Consider the following 24,258-nt stretch of genomic DNA (forward strand, 5'->3'; position numbering starts at 1 on the left):
GCGGAGGATAGAGGCGAAGAAGGGAGGCAGGCGAATCCAAGACTGAAGAGGAATGGCAACATGGAGCACGAACTCTTGGGAGGAGCCCTTGGTGTGGACCCCAGGGGGGACGACCCACACCTTCGTGACCCGTCGGCGCCGACGCTGGCGCCGACCGTGGCGGTCAGCATCAGCTCCTTCGGGGCCCTCGACGCGGGCGTACAATGGAAGCGAGAACCCCGGCGGCGCCCGCTCGCCCCAAGGCCTCGGCACCACCTGAAGGGCCCCTTCGTCCGGGCCACGGGGGATGAGCCGTTTCTTTGGCGGGAGGGGGTCTGGCCCCTCTCGGGGAGCCTTTCCCTTCTCTGCCGTCGAGAACCGGCGGATCGGAGCCATCACGGCAAGACGGAGCAAGGATCGGGAAGAAGGAGAAGCAAGGAGGGGTGGACTGGAAGGGTGCGCGCTGTTCCGTACTTATGGCCGGCGAAGGCCAACCGCCGGCCTCCACGATCGCAGGTAATCATGACCCGTTTTTGCATGCAGGGACTTGTCCCGTCTATGCAGTTGCCGAGGCGTCATGGGGAAGTGGAGGCTCCCACGTCCAGTCAACCGCCATGCGGCGCCCAAGGCCGCAGGCTGTTAGGGCCCGCGGCGCTTCGCTCTTGCCCTTCCGCCTTCCTGCACGGCCAAGTCCGGGCGTGCCTTGGGCCCGGGGACTACTGTCGGTGTTCTGGGAACGGGGGTCCCAGACTTGCCTGCCCGCGGCCTACGGCGTGGCTCAAAGGGGAGCCCAGCACGGCCCATCTTCACCAACACAAACCCAAGACCCTCGCGAGGGGCCAAGCCTCGCGGGGCGGATGACGTGAAGCTTCCTCATGCACGGCCTCGTCAGGCTGGCTCACGAGGAGGCGAAGAGATCAAGGCAGGGTACCTCACGAGGAGCCCATGACGCAAGCCATGACAACTCAGGGCGCCAGGCGGGTGCCAGCCCGCGCAGCGTCCTCCTTTCCTCTTTGGTGCAAAGGGGGCAAGCGCAGTCGCGGAGTACCGAGGCATCAGGCAAAGGTTGCCATTTCGGTGCAACGAGACCAATACCAGGAGGACTACGAGACAGAGGTCACCGTGGAGCCCAAGACGGCGTCATCACCAGAGCTTTGCGCAGGCGAAGACTACTTTTGTCAGGATAGCTGATACTTGCTGTCCCCCTTCAAATTAGCCCGCCATTGTTGGCTCCCTTCCCGCTCAATATTTGGGGAGAGGACCAGGGCCTCTATAAATAGGACCAGCCACCCACATAGCTAGAGGGGACAAAAAATAGGTAGGAAGGAAGAGGCTCGTTAGAAGGGTCGGTCAAGGGAGAGAAGAGAGAGAGAGAGAGAGAGAGAGAGAGAGAGAGAGAGAGAGAGAGAGAGAGAGAGAGAGAGAAAGGTGGCTGAACTCCTCCCAGCAGTTCATTGCCTCAGCCAAGAACAGACCCTCGCGAGGCTGTTCTGCCTTGTATTGTTCATCATCATCAGCCCAAGAGGCAATCCACACACCACACACTGGAGTAGGGTATTACACCACAATGGTGGCCCGAACCAGTATAAACCCTGTATCTCTTGTGTTGTTCTTTCCTTAGTTTAGATCCTAGCACGGCGGAGGGGTGCAGGAAGGTAGGAGGCGAAATCTCCGCGCGCACCCCAGTGTTCGAATCTCAAGGGTCTGCCGGAACCCGAAATCCGACAGTCTTCAGCTTCCAAAAGCACTAGAGATGACACCATCTTGGGCTCCACGTTGACCTCCGTCCTGTCGTCCGGCTGGTCTTGGTCTTGTTGCACCGGAATGGTAACCTTTGACTGATGCCTTGGCCTGTGCTTGCCCCCTTTGCACCAAAGGGGAAACAAGGACACTGCGCAGGCCGGCGCCCGCCTGGTCTCGATCGTCATGGCTTGCGTCACGGGTTCCTCGTGAGGTACCCTTGCCTTGATCTCTCCGCCTCCTCGCGAGCCTGCCTGATGAGGCTGCCTCCGAGGAAGCTTCCTGTCATCCGCCCGGCGAGGCTTGGCCCCTCGCGAGGGTCTTGAGCTTGAGCTGATGAAGATGGGCCGCGCTGGGCCCCTGACTGAGCCACGCCGCAGGCCGCGGGCAGGCAAGTCTGGGGACCCCCGTTCCCAGAACGCCGACAACTCTATTAGACCTCAGTATCTGATATTTGTATAGCATGATACGGTACCAGTGAGTGCAAGCATTAGGGAAAAGAGATTGGGCGATATAGGAATGATCAAAGGGGGTTTTCTTGCTTGGAAGCTCTGCTGAAAAGGTGTGGTCGTCAGGGGTGTAGTCGACGTCAAGAGCAGCGTCAATCTCTGTGTCTACCGGAGAGAAGAGGGGGAATAAAAAATAAATATAAAGCAAACATATCCCTCACTATGCAAGACATGGCATTGCAGTGCTAGGTTGACCTAACGTGGTACTAAATGATACAGAAGAAGAGGGAAAACATCTGGGATTTTTCCCCGGAGTTTGGCATTTTTCGGACAAATGAATATGGGGGGAAGGATCCATGTTCATCATGCTAGAGGCATATGACAAATGAATGGATTGCATATTCAGATTCATTACATTTTCTGAGCAACTTTTATATATAAATTATTTTCATCTAAGTTATAGATTATTTATATTTATTTTCAAAGTTTTAAACATTTTTTGAATTTATTTTAGTTGCCAAATTTGAATTATCCAAAACAGTAAATGCTAAGTGCACCCAGGATTGTACCCAGTCAGCACACATAGGTGGCTGACTAGTGGCCCTGTTGACTGGGTCAATAGCCTAGTCAGCAAAGGCTGACTGGTAGGGCCAGAGGGTCCAGTCAGCAGCCCAATTGATACGTCCATTTTGCATGATGCTTTTATGTTGATATTCATTGCATTATGGGTTGTTATTACACATTATGGTACAATACTTATGCCTTTTCTCTCTTATTTATAAGACTGAAGAAGGAGAATGCCGGCAGCTAGAATTCTGGACCGAAAAGGAGCAAATCTGATAGACCTATTCTGCACAACACCAAAAGTCCTAAAAATTTACGAAGAATTATTTTGGAATATATAAAAAATATTGGGCGAAGAAATACCAGAGGGGGTCCCACTAGGTGGCCACAAGCCCGGGGGCGCGCCCCTAGGGCTTGTGGGCCCCCTGGCAAGTCTCCGGTGCCCATCTTCTACTATACAAAGGGTTTTTACCTGGAAAAAAATAGAAGGAAGCTTTCGGGATGATGCGCCACCATCTCGAGGCGGAACCTGGGCAGAAGCAATCTAGGGCTCCGATGGAGTTGTTCTTTCGGGGAAGCTTCCCTCCCGGCGGGGAAATCGAAGACATCGTCATCACCAATGATCCTCTCACCGAGAGGGGGTCAATCTCCATCAACATCTTCATGAGCACCATCTCCTCTCAAACCCTAGTTCATCTCTTGTATCTGATCTTTGTCTCAAAACCTGATATTTGTACATGTGGGTTGCTAGTAGTGTTGATTACTCCTTGTAGTTGATGCTAGTTGGTTTATTTGGTGGAAGATCATATGTTCAGATCCTTAATGATATTCAATACGCCTCTGATTATGAACATCAATATGCTTTGTGAGTAGTTACGTTTGTTCCTAAGGACATGGGAGAAGTCTCACCATCAAAATATCTAACACATATCAAGTTCATATGATTACTTGCAACAAGATTTCTCTTGTGACCTCAAGAACGAAAGTAACTACTCACAAATGATAATCATGCTCAAGATCAAAGGGGTATTAAATAGCATAATAGATCTGAAGATATAATCTTCCACCAAATAAACCATATAGTAATCAACTACAAGATGTAATCAACACTACTAGTCACCCACAAGCACTAATCTAAGGTTCTGGTACAAAGAATGAACACAAGAGATGAACTAGGGTTAGAGAGGAGATGGTGTTGTTGAAGATGTTGATGGAGATTGCCCTCCCCAAGATGGGAGAATTTTTGGTGATGATGATGATGATTTCCCCCTCTAGGACGGAAGTCCCCCTGGCGGAATCGCTCCGCCAGAGGGCAAAAGTGCTCCTACCCAAGTTCCTCCTTGAGACGGCGGTGCTTCGTCCCAAAAGTCCTCCCCTTATTTTTTTTCTAGGTCAAAATGACTTATATACCAGAAGAGGGGCACCGAAGGTGGGCCGAGGAGGGCACAACCCACCAGGGCATGCCCAGGTGGGTTGTGCCCACCTGGTGGGCCCCCTCTGGTAGTTATTTGCTCCAATAATTCTTAAATATTCCATAAAAAATCTCTGTGAAGTTCCAGCTCATTTGGAGTTGTGCAGAATAGGTGGCCTGAAGTAGCTTTTTCAGGTCCAGAATTCCAACTGTCGGTATTCTCCCTCTTTGTGTGAACCTTGCATATTATGAGGGAAAAGGCATTAGAATTACTCCATAAAGCATTATTATGCATAAAAATATCATAAATAACAGTAGGAAAACATGATGCAAAATGGACGTATCAGTGCTCCCCACGAAACTCATATACGGGTCACCTCGAGTACTTCCCTACGATGAAGTAGCGCAACAGCAGATCCGGCATGATGATGTCGTGCTCCTTGAGGAAGATCATCTCCGGGAAGCTGTGCGTGCTGCATGCTACCAGCAAGATTTGTGCTTCTACCATAGCTACAAGTTTCATGCCCGGAGCCTTGAGCCTTATCCTTAGGCGCATTAAGTCCGCCAAGGGTATAAACAAGTCGACGCTGAAGTGGGAAGGCCCTTACCGGGTTGTACAAGTCACCAGACCTAGTGCAGTCCGTCTAGAGACCGAAGATGGCATTCGCATGCAAAACTCATGGAACATTGAGCATCTTCGCAAGTTCTACCCATCAGGCACGGTTGCCAGGCCTTTTGCCCCGGAGACTCGCACTACTGCAGGATGCTGCTAACGTGACAGTACGATCAGAGACCCGTTCACGAAACTATGTGCGATGCATTAATCACAAACGGGGATGTAAAAAACCATCAAAAAGGTGCAAAATGTTTGCAATGGAGGATGCATCAAACACAGTTCAGATTTTAGTTGCGTGTGCGATCCAGGGCATACGGTTCAGTCCAATGAACTATTTGCGATGAGGCAGAACAAAAGAAATGGGCAGCTTGATGAAGGTGTGTGCGATCTAGAGCACACGATTCACTCAGATGAATTGTTTGTGATTAGGCAACATAAAAGAAACGGGCAGCCATATGAAGGTGTGTGCGATATACAGCATACGGTTCACTCGGATGAACTCTTTGTGATTAGGCAACACAAAAGAAATGGTTAGCATGATCAAGGTGTGTGTGATTGAGGGCATACGCTTCAGAAGGATTAACTGTTTGCGATTTGGCAACAGAATAAAAACGGGTAAGCTAGATCAAAGTGTCTGTGATTGATGGCATACACTTCACATGGATGAACTGTTTGTGATTAGCCACAACAAACTGAAACAGTTAGATAGATCAACGTGAGTGCGCTAGACGGGCATACCCATTCTAATTAAAAGAAGCATGCGCGATGGTAATAACGAGTGCGCACGATTGTTGGAACAAGATGTGTGCTGACATTGCCTATTGCGATGCACCCTATGGTGCAAACGCCACGTACGCGGCTGAGAAAGTGTACGTGCCCACATTACGCCTTCCGAGAATAGTGCCGCACTTATAACCGTTAGTAAATTTTGAGCATGTGTCCCGTCACATTCCCAATTGCAAACCTGTTCACACCGATCAAAACCTAAACGGTTTCCCACTTAGAAGTGTATTACTACGCGGTTATAAATACTACTACTTCAAGATGACTGCACATTCCTCCTCAACTCCTCATCCATAAAAAGTCAAAAACAAACAAGTCATTCATCATCGTTCCCTTGTGTCCGCCATGGCCAGCGTGAGTTCTGGGTCGAGAGATTGCCACCAAGGAGAGGCGATCCTGGAAGCGGGAGCACACGAGATGTCCCGCCACGCCATGAAAGCAACCAACATGTCCCGCCGCACGGCTGTAGCAGCAGAGAGGTCCGTCCGCGCCGTCGAAGCAGCAGACTGGTCCGGCCGCGCCGCGAAAGCAGAAGAGATGTCCCGCCACGCCACGGCGGCCTGGGAAAATGCCTCACGGGCAGGCGAGGACTCTTACAGGCGCATGCGTGCCCTCGTCCTTAGGCAGATGGATCAGATCTCCAGGTGGGCGAGGTTGCAGGATGACCTGCAAGCCTCGTTTGAATAGTCTACCGATGTCATCCGACAACTAAATGATAGCAATGTGAAGCTCCGGGCCGAGCGTGACCTGCTGAGGGCGAAGATCGTCGGAAGTGCGGAGCGGCAGGAGCAGACCACTGCCTTGTTGAAGAGGACCGACGTCATCGTCGAGAAACTTATGGATGAGAATGCCAAGCTGCGCATCAAGCGTAGCAGGCTGGTGGAGGAATCTGTGGATGCTCTCAACCAGCATGTTGAGGACAAGAAAGAGCTCGTCGCCGTCCGCCGCGGAGACTAGTTGTCTTCCTTCTTCTTTTGCCCTTGTGTATATCGGGCGTTGCCGCATGTGGCTTTTTTAATTATGTTTATAAATATGTAAGACAAATATTATCCAATGTCATCTTTCTTATATTCATCATGCTTGCTATAAGTCGCAGTCAATGCTATATAGGTCCGTCGGATCTTACATCAAGATCCATGCAAAACTTTCTTTTCATATTTTCATTTTTTTCTCTCTTAAATCTCAGTCTAGTGAAACATATAGCCATGCCGTAGAACAGGTGCTCGGGCGCCATTAATGGAGACGTTGGGAGGGAGGTGTGTGGCGGGTAGCAGTCAAAAGGGCTCTCCTCCTGATGAGCACTGAAGGAAATATGCCCTACAGGCAATAATAAAGTTATTATTTATTTCCTTATATCATGATAAAGGTTTATTATTCATGCTAGAATTGTATTAACCGCAAACTTAGTACATGTGTGAATACATAGACAAACAAAGTGTCACTAGTATGCCTCTACTTGACTAGCTCGTTGAATCAAAGATGGTTAAGTTTCCTAGCCATAGACATGAGTTGTCATTTGATTAATGGGATCACATCATTAGAGAATGATGTGATTGACTTGACCCATTCCGTTAGCTTAGCACGATGATCGTTTAGTTTGTTGCTACTGCTTTCTTCATGACTTATACATGTTCCTCTGACTATGAGACTATGCAACTCCCGAATACTGGAGGAACACTTTGTGTGCTACCAAATGTCACAACGTAACTGGGTGATTATAAAGGTGCTCTGCAGGTGTCTCTGATGGTACTTGTTGAGTTGTCATAGATCGAGATTAGGATTTGTCACTCCGATTGTCGGAGAGGTATCTTTGGGCCCTCTCGGTAATGCACATCACTATAAGCCTTGCAAGCAATGTGACTAATGAGTTAGTTGCGGGATGATGCATTACGGAACAAGTAAAGAGACTTGCCAGTAACAAGATTGAACTAGGTATTGAGATACCGGCGATCAAATCTCGGGCAAGTAACATACCGATGACAAAGGAAACAACGTATGTTGTTATGCGGTTTGACCGATAAAGATCTTCATAGAATATGTAGGAGTCAATATGAGCATCTAGGTTCTGCTATTGGTTATTGACCAGAAATATGTCTCGGTCATGTCTACATAGTTCTTGAACCCGTAGGGTCCGCACGCTTAACGTTCTATGACGATTTGTATTATGAGTTATGTGATTTGATGAGCCAAGTTTGTACGGAGTCCCGGATTAGATCGGGGACATGATGAGGAGACTCGAAATGGTTGAGCCGTAAAGATCGATATATTGGAAGTCTATATTCGGACATCGAAAAGGTTTCGAATGATGCGGGTATTTTTCGGAGTACTAGGCGAGTTACGGGAATACGGGACTACATATGGGCCTTAGTGAGCTTTAAGGGAAAAAGAGGAGAAGCCACGAGGGCTGGCCGCGCGCCCCCCATGGACCTAGTCCGAATTGGACTAGGGGAGCGGTTGCGCCCCCTCCTTCCTTCTCCTCCCCTTCTCCTTCCTTCCCCTTCCTAGTAGGACTAGGAAAGGAGGAATCCTAGTCCTACTAGGAAGAGGATTCCTCCCCTCCTTGGCGCGCCTAGAGAGGCCGGCCGACCACCCCTCCCTCCTTTATATACGTGGGGGGCACCCTAGAACACACAAGTTGACATTGTTCTTAGCCGTGTGCGGTGCCCCCCTCCACCATAATCCACCTCGGTCATATCATAGCGGTGCTTAGGCGAAGCCCTGCGTCGGTAGCATCATCATCACCGTCATCACGCCATCGTGCTGGCGGAACTCTCTCCCTCAAAGCTCGGCTGGATCGGAGTTCATGGGACGTCACCGAGCTGAACGTGTGCTGAACTCGGAGGTGTCGTACGTTCCGTACTTGGATCGGTCGGATCGTGAAGACGTACGACTACATCAACCGCATTCTCATAACGCTTTCACTTACGGTCTACGAGGGTACGTGGACGACACTCTTCCCCTCGTTGCTATGCATCACCATAATCTTGCGTGTGCGTAGGAATTTTTTTGAAATTACTGCGTTCCCAAACAGTGGCATCAGAGCCAGGTTTATGCGTAGATGTCATATGCATGAGTAGAACACAAAGGAGTTATGGGTGTGGGTATATACATATTGCTTTCCGTCACCAGTTGATTCTTGATTCAGCGACATTGTTGGGTGAATCGTCCCAAACCGACATTACGTGTACGCTTACGTGAGACTGGTTCTACCGACGTGCTTCGCACACAGGTGGCTAGTGGGTGTCTGTTTCTGCAGCTTTAGTTGAATCGGATTCAATGAACATGGTTCTTTCTGAAGATCAAAAAGCAATCACTATACCTCTTTGTGGTTTTTGATGCGTAGGTAAGAATGGTTCTTGCTCAGCCCGTAGCAGCCACGTAAAACTTGCAAGAACAAAGTAGAGGATGTCTAACTTGTTTTTGCAGGGCATGTTGTGATGTGATATGGTCAAGACGTGATGAGATATAATTTTTTGTGTGAGATGATCATGTTTTGTTGAAGTTATCGGCAACTCGCAAAAGCCTTATGGTTGTATGTTTATTGCATAAGATGCAAGCGCCATACAATTGCTTTACTTTATCGCTATGCGATAGCAATAGTTGCAAAAGCAATAGTTGGCGAGACGACCATGTGATGCCACGTTGATAGAGATCAAGATGATGGAGATCATGGTGTCATGCCGATGACGATGGAAATCATGACGGTACATTGGAGATGGAGATCAAAGGCACAAGATGATGATGGCCATATCATGTCACATATTTTGATTGCATATGATGTTTATCCTTTATGCATCTTATTTTGCTTAGTTCGGCGGTCGCATTATAAGATGATCTCTCACTAAATTTCAAGGTATAAGTGTTCTCTCAGAGTATGCACCGTTGCGACAGTTCTTCGTACCGAGACACCATGTGATGATCGGATGTGATAAGCTCTACGTTCACATACAACGGGTGCAAGCCAGTTTTGCACACGCGGAATACTCGGGTTAAACTTGACGAGCCTAGCATATGCAGATATGGCCTCGTTATACTAGAGACCGAAAGTTCGAGCGTGAATCATATAGTAGATATGATCAACATAGAGATGTTCACCATTGAAAACTACTCCATCTCACGTGATGATCGGACATTGTTTAGTTGATATGGATCACGTGATCACTTAGATGATTAGAGGGATGTCTATCTAAGTGGGAGTTCTTAAAGTAATATGATTAATTGAACTTTAATTTATCATGAACTTAGTCTTGATAGTATTTGCATATCTATGTTGTAGATCAATAGCTTGCGATGTAGCTCCCCGTTTATTTTTGATATGTTCCTAGAGAAAAATAAGTTGAAAGATGAGAGTAGCAATGATACGGACTTGGTCCGTGATCTGAGGGTTATCCTCATTGCTGCACAGAAGAATTGTGTCCTTGATGCACCGCTAGGTGATGGACCTATTACAGGAGCAGATGCAGACGTTATGAACATTTGGCAAAGCTCGGTATGATGACTACTTGATAGTTCAGTGCACCATGTTTTACGGCTTAGAACTGGGACTTCAAAAATGTTTTGAACACTATGGAGCATATAAGATGTTCCAAGAGCTGAAATTTGTATTTCAGACTCATGCCCGAGTCGAGAGGTATGCGACCTCTGACAAGTGTTTTGCCTACAAGATAGAGGAGAATAGCTCAACCAGTGAGCATGTGCTCAGAATGTCTGAGTACTACAATCGCTTGAATCAAGTGGGAGTTAATCTTCCAGATAAGATAGTGATTGAAAGAGCTCTCTAGTCACTATTGCCAAGTTACTGGAACTTCGTGATGAACTATAATATTTAAGGGATGACGAAAACAATTCCAAAGCTCTTCGCGATGCTGAAATCAGTGAAGGTAGAAATCAAGAAAAGCATCAAGTGTTGATGGTTGAAAAACCCACTAGTTTTAAGTAAAAGGGCAAGGGAAAGAAAGGGAACTTCAAGAAGAATGGCAAGCAAGTTGCCACTCCCATGAAGAAGCCCAAAGATAGACCCAAGCCTGAAACCGAGTGCTTCTATTGCAAAGGAAATGGTCACTGGAAGTGGAACTGCCCTAGATACTTGGCGGATAAGAAGGATGGCAAAGTGAACAAAAGTATATTTGATATACATATTATTCATGTGTACTTTACTAGTGTTTATAGCAACCCCTCAAGTACTTGATACTGGTTCAGTTGCTAAGAGTAGTGACTCCAAACGGGAGTTACAAAATAAACAGAGACTAGTTAAGGGCAAGGTGACGATGTGTGTTGGAAGTAATTCCGAGGTTGATAAGATCACCATCGCACACTCCCTTTACCTTCGGGATTAGTGTTGAACCTAAAATAAATGTTATTTGGTGTTTGCGTTGAGCATAAATATGATTGGATCAAGTTTATTGCAATACAGTTATTAATTTAAGTCAAATAATAATTGTTGTTCTATTTACATGAATAAAACCTTCTATGGTCATACACTCAATATAAATGGTTTATTGAATCTCGATCATAGTGATACACATATTCATAATATTGAAGCCAAAAGATGCAAAGTTAATAATGATAGTGCAACTTATTTGAGGCACTGCCGTTTGGGTCATATTGGTGTAAAGCGCATGAAGAAACTCCATGCTGATGGGCTTTTGGAATCACTTGATTATGAATCACTTGATGCTTGCGAACCATGCCTCATGGGCAAGATGACTAAGACTCCATTCTCCAGAACTATGCAGCAAGCAACAAATTTATTGGAAATCATACATACTGATGTATGTGGTCCGATGAATGTTGAGGCTCGCAGCGGTATTGTTAGTTTCTGACCTTCACAGATGATTTGAGCAGATATGGGTATATCTACTTAATGAAACATAAGTCTGAAACATTTGAAAAGTTCAAAGAATTACAGAGTGAAGTAGAAAATCATCGTAACAAGAAAATAAAGTTTCTACGATCTGATCGTGAAAGTGAATATTTGAGTTACGAGTTTGGTCTTCAATTAAAGCAATGTGGAATAGTTTCACAAATTCATGCCACCTGGAACACCACAGCATAATGGTGTGTCCGAACGTCATAACCGTACTTTATTGGATATAGTGCAATATATGATGTCTCTTACCAATTTACCACTATCGTTTTGGGATTATGCATTAGAGACAGCTACATTCACGTTAAATAGGGCACCATCTAAATCCATTGAGACGACACCATATGAACCGTGGTTTAGCAAGAAACCTAATCTGTCATTTCTTAAAGTTTGGGGCTATGATGCTTATGTGAAAAAGTTTCAACCTGATAAGCTCGAACCCAAATCGGAGAAATGCGCCTACATATGATACCCAAAGGAAACTGTTGGGTACACCTTCTATCACAGATCCGAAGGCAAGATACTCGTTGCTAAGAATGGATCCTTTCTAGAGAAGAAGTTTCTCTTGAAAGAAGTGAGCGGGAGGAATGTAGACCTTGATAAGGTAATTGTACCTTCTCCCGAATTGGAAAGTAGTTCATCACAGAAATCAGTTCTAGTGATTCCTACACCAATTAGTGAGGAAGCTAATGATGATGATCATGAAACTTCAGATCAAGTTGCTACCGAACCTCGTAGGATAACCAGAGTATGGTCCACACCAGAGTGGTACGGTAATCCTTTCTAGAAGTCATGTTACTCGACCATGACGAACTTACGAACTATGAGGAAGCGGTGATGAGCCCAGATTCTGCGGAATGGCTTGAGGCCATGAAATCTGAGATGGGATCCATGTATGAGAACAAAGTATGGACTTTGATTGACTTGCCCAATGATCGGTGAGTCATTAAGAATAAATGGATCTTTAAGAGGAAGATATACGCTGATAGTAGTGTTACTATCTACAAAGCTCGAATTGTCGTAAAATGTTTTTGACAAGTTCAAGGTGTTGACTACGATGAGATTTTCTCACTCGTTTCGATGCTTAAAAGTCTATCCGTATCATGTTAGCAGTTGCCACATTTTATGAAATCTGGCAAATGGATGTCAAAATTGTATTCCTCAATGGATTTCTTAAAGAAGAGTTGTATATGATGCAACCAGAAGGTTTTGTCGATCCTAAAGGTGCTAACAAAGTGAGCAAGCTCCAGCGATCCATCTATGGACTGGTGCAAGCATCTCGGAGTTGGAATATATGCTTTGATAAAGTGATCAAAGCATATGGTTTTATACAGACTTGCGGTGAAGCCTGTATTTACAACAAACTAAGTGGGAGCACTACAACATTTCTGATAAGTATATGTGAATATTGTTGATCGGAAATAATGTAGAATTTTCTAGATAGCATAAAGGAGTGTTTGAAAAGAGTTTTTCAACGAAAGACCTCGATGAAGCTGATTACACATTGAGCATCAAGATCTATAGAGATAGATCAAGATGCTTGATAAGTTTTTTCAATGAGTACATATCTTGACAAGATTTTGAAGTAGTTCAAAATGGAACAGTCAAACAAGGAGTTCTTGCCTGTTTTGCAAGGTGTGAAGTTGAGTAAAGACTCAAGACCCGACCATAGTAGAAAATAGAAAGAGAATGAAAAGTCATTCCCTATGCCTCACTCATAGGTTCTATAAAGTATGCTATGTTGTTTACCAGTCCTATTGTATACCTTAGCATGATTCTGGCAAAGGAGTACAATAATGATCTAGGAGTAGTTCACTGGACAGCGGTCAAAATTATCCTTAGAGAACTATGGAAATATCTCTCAGTTATCGAGGTGATAAAAGTGTTCGTCGTAAATAGTTACATCGATGCAAGCTTTTTAAGTCGATCTAGATGACTCTAAGTCTCGATATGGATACTTATTGAAAGTGGGAGCACTTAGCTAGAGTAGCTTCGTGCAGAGCATTGTAGACATAGAAATTTGCGAAATACATACGGATCTGAATGTTGCAGACCCGTAGACTACACTTCTCTCACAAGAAAAACATGATCACTCTTTGGGTGTCAATCACATAGCTATGTGAACTAGATTGTTGACTCTAGTAAACCCTTTGGGTATTAGTCACATGGAGATGCAAACTAATCACATAAAGATGTGAACTACTAGATTATTGACTCTAGTGCAAGTGGGAGACTGAAGGAAATATGCCCTAGATGCAATAATAAAGTTATTATTTATTTCCTTATATCATGATAAATGTTTATTATTCATGCTAGAATTGTATTAACCGGAAACTTAGTACATGTGTGAATATATAGACAAACAAAGTGTCACTAGTATGCCTCTACTTGACTAGCTCGTTGAATCAAAGATGGTTAAGTTTCCTAGCCATAGACATGAGTTGTCATTTGATTAACAGGATCACATCATTAGAGAATGATGTGATTGACTTGACAAATTCCGTTAGCTTAGCATGATGATCGTTTAGTTTGTTGCTACTGCTTTCTTCGTGACTTATACATGTTCCTCTAACTATGAGATTATGCAACTCCCGAATACCGAAGGAACACTTTGTGTGCTACCAAACGTCACAACGTAACTGGGTGATTATAAAGGTTCTCTATAGGTGTCTCCGATGGTACTTGTTGAGTTGGCATAGATCGAGATTAGGATTTGTCACTCCGATTGTCGGAGAGGTATCTCTGTGCCCTCTCGGTAATGCACATTGATGTCTACTATACAACCTTCTTCTTTTAGACGTTGTTGGGCCTCTTCTGGTCCAAAATAAGTTCCATGAAGTTTCAGGTCAATTGGACTCCGTTTGACTTTCCTTTTCTGCGATACTCTAAAACAAGGAAAAACAGAAACTGGCACTGGGCTCTAGGTTAATAGGTTAGTCCCAAAATCATATAAAATAGCATATAAATGCATATAAAACATCCAAGGTTGATAATATAATAGCATGGAACAATGAAAAAATATAGATATGTTGGAGACGTATCAGCATCCCCAAGCTTAATTCATGCTCGTCCACGAGTAGGAAATGAAAAAACATATTTTTTATGTGGAATGCTACCTAACATATTTATCCATGTAATTCTCTATTGTGGCAAGAATATTCAGATCCATAAGATTCAAGACAAAAGTTTAATATTGACATAAAAATAATAATACTTCAAGCATACTAACTAAGCAATCATGTCTTCTCAAAATAACATGGCCAAAGAAAGTTCATCCCTACAAAATCATATAGTTTGGTCATGCTCCATTTTCGTCACACAAGAATGCTCTCATCATGCACAACCCCGATGACAAGCCAAGCAATTGTTTCATACTTTAGTAATCTCAAACTTTTTTCAACTTTCACGCAATACATGAGCGTGAGCCATGGATATAGCACTATGGGTGGAATAGAATATAATGAGGGGGTTATGTGGAGAAGACAAAAAGGAGAAAGTCTCACATCGACGCGGCTAATCAATGGGATAGGGAGATGCCCATCAATTGATGTCAATGCAAGGAGTAGGGATTGCCATGCAACGGATGCACTAGAGCTATAAATGCATGAAAGCTCAACAAAAGAAACTAAGTGGGTGTGCATCCAACTTTCTTGCGCACGAAGACCTAGGGAACTTGAGAAGGCCCATTGTTGGAATATACAAGCGAAGTTCTATAATGAAAATTTCCCACTAGTATATGAAAGTGACAAAACAAGAGACTCTCTATCATGAAGATCATGTTGCTACTTTGAAGCACAAGTGTGGAAAAAAGGATAGTAGCATTGTCCCTTTTATTATTATTTTTTATTTGGCCTTTTTTTGGCCTTTCCCTTTTTTTGGCCTTTCTTTTTTTATTTGGCCTTCCTTTTTTGGGGGACAATGCTCTATTAATGATGATCATCACACTTCTATTTATTTACAACTCAAGAATTACAACTCGATACTAGAACAAAGTATGACTCTATATGAATGCCTCCGGTGGTGTACCGGGATGTGCAATGACTCAAGAGTGACATGTATGAAAAATTATGAACGGTGGATTTGCCACAAATACGATGTCAAATACATGATCATGCAAAGCAATATGACAATGATGATGTGTGTCATAATAAACGGAACGGTGGAAAGTTGCATGGCAATATATCTCGGAATGGCTATGGAAATGCCATAATAGGTAGGTATGGTGGCTGTTTTGAGGAAGATATAAGGAGGTTTATGTGTGAAAGAGCGTATCATATCACGGGGTTTGGATGCACCGGCAAAGTTTGCACCAACTCTCAATGTGAGAAAGGGAAATGCACAGTACCGAAGAGGCTAGCAATGATGGAAGGGTAAGAGTGCGTATAATCCATGGACTCAACATTAGTCATAAAGAACTCACATACTTATTGCAAAAATCTACAAGTCATCAAAAACCAAGCATTACGCGCATGCTCCTAGGGGATAGATTGGTAGGAAAAGACCATCGCTCGTCCCCGACCGCCACTCATAAGGAAGACAATCAAATAACACCTCATGTTTCAAATTTGTTACACAACGTTTACCATACGTGCATGCTACGGGACTTGCAAACTTCAACACAAGTATTTCTCAAATTCACAACTACTCAACTAGCATAACTTTAATATCACTATCTCCATATCTCAAAACAATCATCAAGTATCAAACTTCTCATAGTATTCAATGCACTCTATATGAAAGTTTTTATTATATCACTCTTGGATGCCCATCATATTAGGACTAATTTCATAACCAAAGCAAATTACCATGTTGTTCTAAAGACTCTCAAAATAATATAAGTGAAGCATGAGAGTACATCTATTTCTACAAAATAAAACCACCACCATGGTCTAAAAAGATATAAGTGAAGTACTAGAGCAAATGGCAAACTACTCCGGAAGATATAAGTGAAGATCAATGAGTAGTCGAATAATTATGCAACTATGTGAAGACTCTCTAACATTTAAGAATTTCAGATCTTGGTATTTTATTCAAACAGTAAGCAAAACTAAATAAAATAAAATGACGCTCCAAGCAAAACACATATCATGTGGTAAATAAAAATATAGCTCCAAGTAAAGTTACCGATGAACGAAGACGAAAGAGGGGATGCCTTCCGGGGCATCCCCAAGCTTAGGCTTTTGGTTGTCCTTGAATATTACCTTGGGGTGCCTTGGGCATTCCCAAGCTTAGGCTCCTGTCACTCCTTATTCCATAATCCATCGAATCTTTACCCAAAACTTGACAACTTCACAACACAAAACTTAACAGAAAACTCATAAGCTCCGTTAGCGAAAGAAAACAAAACACCACTTCAAGGTACTGTAATGAACTCATTTTTTATTTATATTGGTGTTAAACCTACTTTATTCCAACTTATCTATGGTTTATAAACTATTTTACTAGCCATAGATTCATTAAAATAAGCAAACAACACACGAAAACAGAATCTATCAAAAACAGAAGAGTCTGTAGTAATATGTAACTAACGCAAACTTATGGAACCCCAAAAATTCTAAAATAAATTTCTGGGCGTGAGGAATTTATCTATTAATCATCTGCAAAAAGAATTAACTAAATAGCACTCTCCAAAAAATGGCAGCAATTCTTGTGAGCGCTAAAGTTTCTGTTTTTTACAGCAAGATCAAAAAGACTTTCCCCAAGTCTTCCCAACGGTTCTACTTGGCACAAACACTAATTAAAACATAAAAACTCAATCATAACATAGGCTAGATAAATTATTTATTACTAAACAGGAACAAAAAGCAAGGAACAAAATAAAATTGGGTCGCCTCCCAACAAGCGCTATCGTTTAACGCCCCTAGCTAGGCATGATGATTTCAATGATGCTCACATAAAGGATAAGAATTGAAACATAAAGAGAGCATCATGAATAATATGACTAACACATTTAAGTCTAACCCTCTTACTATGCATAGGGATTTTGTGAGCAAACAACTTGTGGGAACAAGAATCAACTTGCATAGGAAGGTAAAATAAGCATAACTTCAAAACTTTAAGCACATAGAGAGGAAACTTGATATTATTGCAATTCCTACAAGCATATATTCCTCCCTCATAATAATTTTCAGTAGCATCATGAATGAATTCAACAATATAACCAGCACCTAAAGCATTCTTTCCATGATCTACAAGCATAGAAATTTTATTAATCTCCACACAAGCAAAATTCTTCTCATGAATAATAGTGGGAGCAAACTCAACAAAATAGTTATCATGTGAGGCATAATCCAATTGAATACTAAAATCATGATGAAAAGTTTCATGGATATCATTATTCTTTATAGCATATAAGTCATCACAATAATCATCCTAGATAGAAACTTTGTTCTCACAATCAATTGGAGCCTCTTCCGAAATAGTGGATTCATCACAAAATAAAGTCATGACCTCTCCAAATCCACTTTCATCAATATAATCATCATAAATAGGAGGCATGCTTTCATCATAATAAATTTTCTCATCAAAACTTGGGGGGCAAAAAATACCATCTTCATCAAGCATAGCTTCCCCAAGCTTGTGGCTTTGCATATCATTAGCATCATGGATATTCAAGGAATTCATACTAACAACATTGCAATCATACTCATCATTCAAATATTTAGTGCCAAACATTCTAATGCAATCTTCTTCTAGCACTTGAGCACAATTATCGGAATCCTTATTTTCATGATAGATATTAAAAAGATGAAGCATATGAGGTACCCATAATTCCATATATTTTTGTAGTTTTCTTTTGTAAACTAAACTAGTGCTAAAACAAAAAACAAAAAGATTTGATTGCAAGATCTAAAGATATACCTTCAAGCACTCACCTCCCCGGCAACGGCATCAGAAAAGAGCTTCATGTCTACTACACAACCTTATTCTTGTAGACATTATTGCGCCTCTTCTGGTCCAAAAATAAGTTCCGTGAAGTTTCAGGTCAATTGGACTCCGTTTGATTTTCCTTTTCTGCGATACTCTAAAACAAGGAAAAAACAGAAACTGGCACTGGGCTCTAGGTTAATAGGTTAGTCCCAAAAATCATATAAAATAGCATATAAAACATCCAAGGTTGATAATATAATAGCATGGAACAATCAAAAATTATAGATACGTTGGAGACGTATCACACATCATTATGAGCCTTGCAAGCAATGTGACTAATGACTTAGTTGCGGGATGATGCATTACGGAACGAGTAAAGAGACTTGCCAGTAAAGAGATTGAACTAGGTATTGAGATACCGATGATCAAATCTCAGGCAAGTAACATACCGATGACAAAGGGAACAACGTATGTTGTTATGCGGTTTGACCGATAAAGATCTTCGTAGAATATGTAGGAGCCAATATGAGCATCCAGGTTCCGCTATTGGTTATTGACCGGAGATGTGTCTCGGTCATGTCTACATAGTTCTCAAACCCGTAGGGTCCGCACGCTTAACGTTATGTGATGATTTGTATTATGAGTTATGTGATTTGATGACCGAAGTTTGTTCGGAGTCCCGGATGAGATCGGGGACATGATGAGGAGTCTCGAAATGGTCGAGCCGTAAAGATCGATATATTGGAAGGATATATTCGGAAAGGTTCCGAATGATCTGGGTATTTTTCGGAGTACCGGGGGAGTTACAGGAATACGGGAGTACATATGGGTCTTAGCGGGCTTTGAGGGGAAAAGAGGAGAAGCCAGGAGGGTTGGCCGCGTGCCCCCCATGGGCCTAGTCCGAATTGGACTAGGGGAGGGGCTGCGCCCCCTCTTTCCTTGTCCTCCCCTTCTCCTTCCTTCCCCTTCCTAGTAGGACTAGGAAAGGAGGAATCCTACTCCTACTAGGAGGAGGATTCCTCCCCCCTTGGCGCACCTAGAGAGGCCAGCCGGCCTCCCCTCCCTCCTTTATATACGTGGGAAGTGGGGCACCCTAGAACACACAAGTTGACATTGTTCTTAGCCGTGTGCAGTGCCCCCTTCACCATAATCCACCTCGGTCATATTGTAGCGGTGCTTAGGAGAAGCCCTAAGTCGGTAGCATCATCATCATTGTCATCAAGTTGTCATGCTGATGGAACTCTCCCTCGAAGCTCTGCTGGATCAGAGTTCGTGGGACGTCACCGAGCTGAACGTGTGTTGAACTCGTAGGTGCCGTACGTTCGGTACTTGGATCGGTCGGATCGTGAAGACGTACGACTACATCAACCGTGTTCTCATAACTCTTCCGCTTACGGTCTACGAGGCTATGTGGACAATACTCTTCCCCCTCGTTGCTATGCATCAACATGATCTTTCGTGTGCGTAGGAATTTTTTTGAAATTACTGCGTTCCCCAACAAGCACGCTCAGGGGTCTGATCGCACGCCTCCCGTACTTAAATAGCTACCCTACACGACACCTCCTAGGCAATAAAAAAAGGGGGCGCGTGTCCGCACCTAATTGGTAAGTCGAACGCCCACAGTTTCAATAATACTTGTGTTTCGGATTTTTAACGTGACAGCACTTGTTCCAAAATGACCTTGTTGATTATTAATGTGTGTGACTTCGCAAATCGGACAGAAAAATTACCACAGCATGTTGTTGCCATGTCATGAGACCATGGCAAGTTTCATGATTTTCAGGCGTTTTTCGGAATTACAGGAATTAAAAAACCAAGTTTCTCAATCTTTCCGGCCGAACCACGACGCCCAGATTTTTGAATTTCACTACCATCTCTTGCATGGGACCTAGAAATTCACCCAAGGACACACATGTGATTTTTCAAACAACTTTGGTGCACTGGAGCATGTGCTTGTAGTTCAAATTTGAATTATGCACAATAAATGCCCAAAAACTCAATTACTATATAAAAAGGCCAAACAAACCCGAAATAATTCCAAAATTCAGCACGGTACTTCTATTTGGTCTAATCTGGCTGTGTAAAAAAATTAAGGCGGGAGAAGCCAGTGTATATATGTCGTTTCGCACACAGAGGTGACACGTTCCCTCTCGGAACCACGAGCCTTATTGAGGGAAGCTCCGATTTGCAAGAAGCTTACACCAAAACTTGTCCCAATTCCGCCAAAAAAATTACCGCAGCATGTTGGTGCCATGTCATCAAACCATGCCATGTTTCATGATTTTCAGGCATGTTTTGGAATTACAGGAATTAAAAAACCAAGTTTCTCAATCTTTCCGGCCAAGCCACGACACTCAGATGTTTGAATTTCACTCCCATCTCTTGCATGGGACCTAGAAATTCACCCAAGGACACACATGTGATTTTTCAAACAACTTTGGTGCACTGGAGCCTGTGCTTGCAGTTCAAATTTGAATTATGCACATTAAATGCCCAGAAACTCAATTAATGTATAAAAAGGCGAAACGAGCCCGGAATAATTCCAAAATTTAGCACGGTACTTCTATTTGGTCTAATCTGGCTGTGTAAAAAAATTAAGGTGGGAGAAGGCAGTGTACGTATGTCGTTCCGCACAGGGAGGTGACACGTTCCCTCCCGGAACCACGAGCCTTCTTGAGGAAAGCTCCGGTTTGCAAGAAGCCTACACCAAAGCTTGTCCCAATTCGGCCAAAAAAATTACCGCTGCATCTTGGTGCCATGTCATGAGACCATGCCAAGTTTCATGATTTTCACGCGTGTTTTGGAATTACGGGAATTAAAAAACCAAGTTTCTCAATCTTTGCGGTCAGGCCACGACGCCCAGATGTTTGAATTTAACTCCCATCTCTTGCATTGGACCCAGAAATTCACCCAAGGACACACATGTGATTTTTCAAACAACTTTGGTGCACTGGACCTTGTGCTTGCGGTTCAAATTTGAATTACACACATTAAATGCCCAAAAACTCAATTAATGTATAAAAAAGGCGAAACGAGCCTGGAATAATTCCACAATTTAGCATGGTACTTCTATTTGGTCTAATATGTCTGTGTACAAAAATTAAGGCGGGAGAAGGCAGTGTACATATGTCATTTCACGCACGGAGGTGACACGTTCCCTCTCGGAACCACGAGCCTTCTTGAGGAAAGCTCCGGTTTGCAAGAAGCCTACACCAAAGCTTGTCCCAATTTGGCCAAAAAAATTACCACAATATGTTGGTGCCATGTCATGACACCATACCAAGTTTCATGATTTTCAGGCGTGTTTTGGAATTATACAGGAATTAAAAACCAAGTTTCTCAATCTTTCCGGCCGAGCCACGACGCCCAGATGTTTGAATTTCACTCCCATCTCTTGCACGGGATCTAGAAATTCACCCAAGGGCACACATGTGATTTTTCAAACAACTTTGGTACACTGGAGCCTGTGCTTGTATTTCAAATTTGAATTATGCACACTAAATGTCCAGAAACTCAATTAATGTATAAAAAGGCGAAACGAGCCCGGAATAATTCCAAAATTTAGCACGGTACTTCTATTTGGTCTAATCTGGCTGTGTGAAAAAATTAAGGCAGGAGAAGGCAGTGTACGTATGTCTCTTCGCACACGGAGGTGACACGTTCCATCTCGGAACCACGAGCCTTATTGAGGGAAGCTCCGGTTTTCAAGAAGCCTACACCAAAGCTTGTCCCAATTCGGCCAAAAAAAATTACCGCAACATGTTGGCGCCATGTCATGTGACCATGCCAAGTTTCATGATTTTCAGGCGTGTTTTGGAATTACAGGATTAAAAACCAAGTTTATCAATCTTTCTGGTCGAGCCATGATACGTTTCCAACGTATCTATAATTTTTTATTGTTCCATGCTATATTATATTCTGTTTTTGACATTATTGGGCTTTATTATACACTTTTATATTATTTTTGGGACTGACCTATTAACCGGAGGCCCAGCCCAGAATTGCTATTTTTTTGCCTATTTTAGGGTTTCGCAGAAAAAGAATATCAAACGGAGTCCAAACGGAATGAAACCTTCGGGAACGTGATTTTTGAAATGAACATGATCCAGAGGACTTGGACCCTACGTCAAGACATCAACCAGGAGGCCACGAGGTAGGGGCGCGCCTACCCCCCCCCCCCCCCCAGGCGCACCCTCCACCCTTGTGGGCCCCCTGTTGCTCCACCGATGTACTCCTTCCTCCTATATATACCTACGTACCCCCAAACTACCAGATACGGAGCTAGAACCCTAATTCCACCGCCGTAACTTTCTGTATCCACGAGATCCCATCTTGGGGCCTTTTCCGGAGCTCCGCCGGAGGGGGCATCGATCACGGAGGGCTTCTACATCAACACCATAGCCTCTCGGATGAAGTGTGAGTAGTTTACTTCAGACCTACGGGTCCATAGTTATTAGCTATATGGCTTCTTCTCTCTTTTTGGATCTCAATACAAAGTTCTCCCCCTATCTTATGGAGATATATTCGATGTAATCTTATTTTTGCGCTGTGTTTGTTGAGATCGATGAATTGTGGGTTTATGATCAAGTTTATCTATGAACAATATTTGAATCTTCTCTGAATTCTTTTATGTATGATTGGTTATCTTTGCAAGTCTCTTCGAATTATCAGTTTGGTTTGGCCTATTAGATTGATCTTTCTTGCAATGGGAGAAGTACTTAGCTTTGGGTTCAATCTTGCGGTGTCCTTTCCCAGTGACAGTAGGGGCAGCAAGGCACGTATTGTATTGCTGCCATCGAGGATAACAAGATGGGTTTTATTTCATATTGCATGAGTTTATCCCTCTACATCACGTCATCTTGCTTAAAGCGTTACTCTGTTCTTATGAACTTAATACTCTAGATGCATGTTGGATAGCAGTCGATGTGTGGAGTAATAGTAGTAGATGCAGGCAGGAGTCGGTCTACTTGTCTCGACGTGATGCCTATATGCATGATCATACCTAGATATTCTCATAACTATGCTCAATTCTGTCAATTGCTCAACAGTAATTTGTTTACCCACCGTGAATACTTATGCTCTTGAGAGAATCCACCAGTGAAACCTATGCCCCCCGGGTCTATCTTCCATCATATTAATCTTCCAATACTTAGTTATTTTTATTGCCTTTTATTATACTTTGCATCTTTATCATAAAAATACCAAAAATATTATTGTATCATATCTATCAGATCTCACTCTCGTAAGTGACGGTGTAGGGATTGACAACCCCTTATCGTGTTGGTTGCGAGGATTTATTTGTTTGTGTAGGTGCGAGGGACTCGTGCGTGGCCTCCTAGTGGATTGATACCTTGGTTCTCAAAAACTGAGGGAAATACTTACGCTACTTTGCTGCATCACCCTTTCCTCTTCAAGGGAAAACCAACGCAAGTGCTCAAGAGGTAGCAAGAAGGATTTCTGGCGCCGTTGCGGGGGAGCTCTATGCAAAAGTCAACACACCAAGTACCCATCACAAACCCTTATCTCCCGCATTACATTATTTGCCATTTGCCTCTCGTTTTCCTCTCCCCCACTTCACCCTTGCCGTTTTATTTGCCTTCTCTCTGTCCTCCTTCTCGTTCCCTATTTGCCTCTTTTTTGCCCGTTTCTTGTTCGCTTGTGTTGCTTGCTTGTCATTATGGCTAGTCGCCTATCTTCTCCGTTGTCTCCAAAATCGAAGTTCTTAATTTAGCAAAGGGAAGGAGAAAACCTAAAAGACGCTTGGTATAGAATTTGCAATGCTCAAAATAGATCTACCAGGAAGCAATCTACTTCTATTATTCTTCGCAATTTTTATGTAGGTGCTATTCCTTGGCACAGATATGTCCTTGATACCATTACCGGAGGGAGCTTCTTGGGTAGCCACACTTTTGATTCCTATAATGCTATGATAGATTTGTTTGGCTCACCCCCTCTTTTGGTTAATGGAACTATGTTAACT

Source organism: Triticum aestivum, chromosome 2A (genome assembly GCF_018294505.1).
Source record: "Triticum aestivum cultivar Chinese Spring chromosome 2A, IWGSC CS RefSeq v2.1, whole genome shotgun sequence".
Classification (NCBI taxonomy): domain Eukaryota; kingdom Viridiplantae; phylum Streptophyta; class Magnoliopsida; order Poales; family Poaceae; genus Triticum; species Triticum aestivum.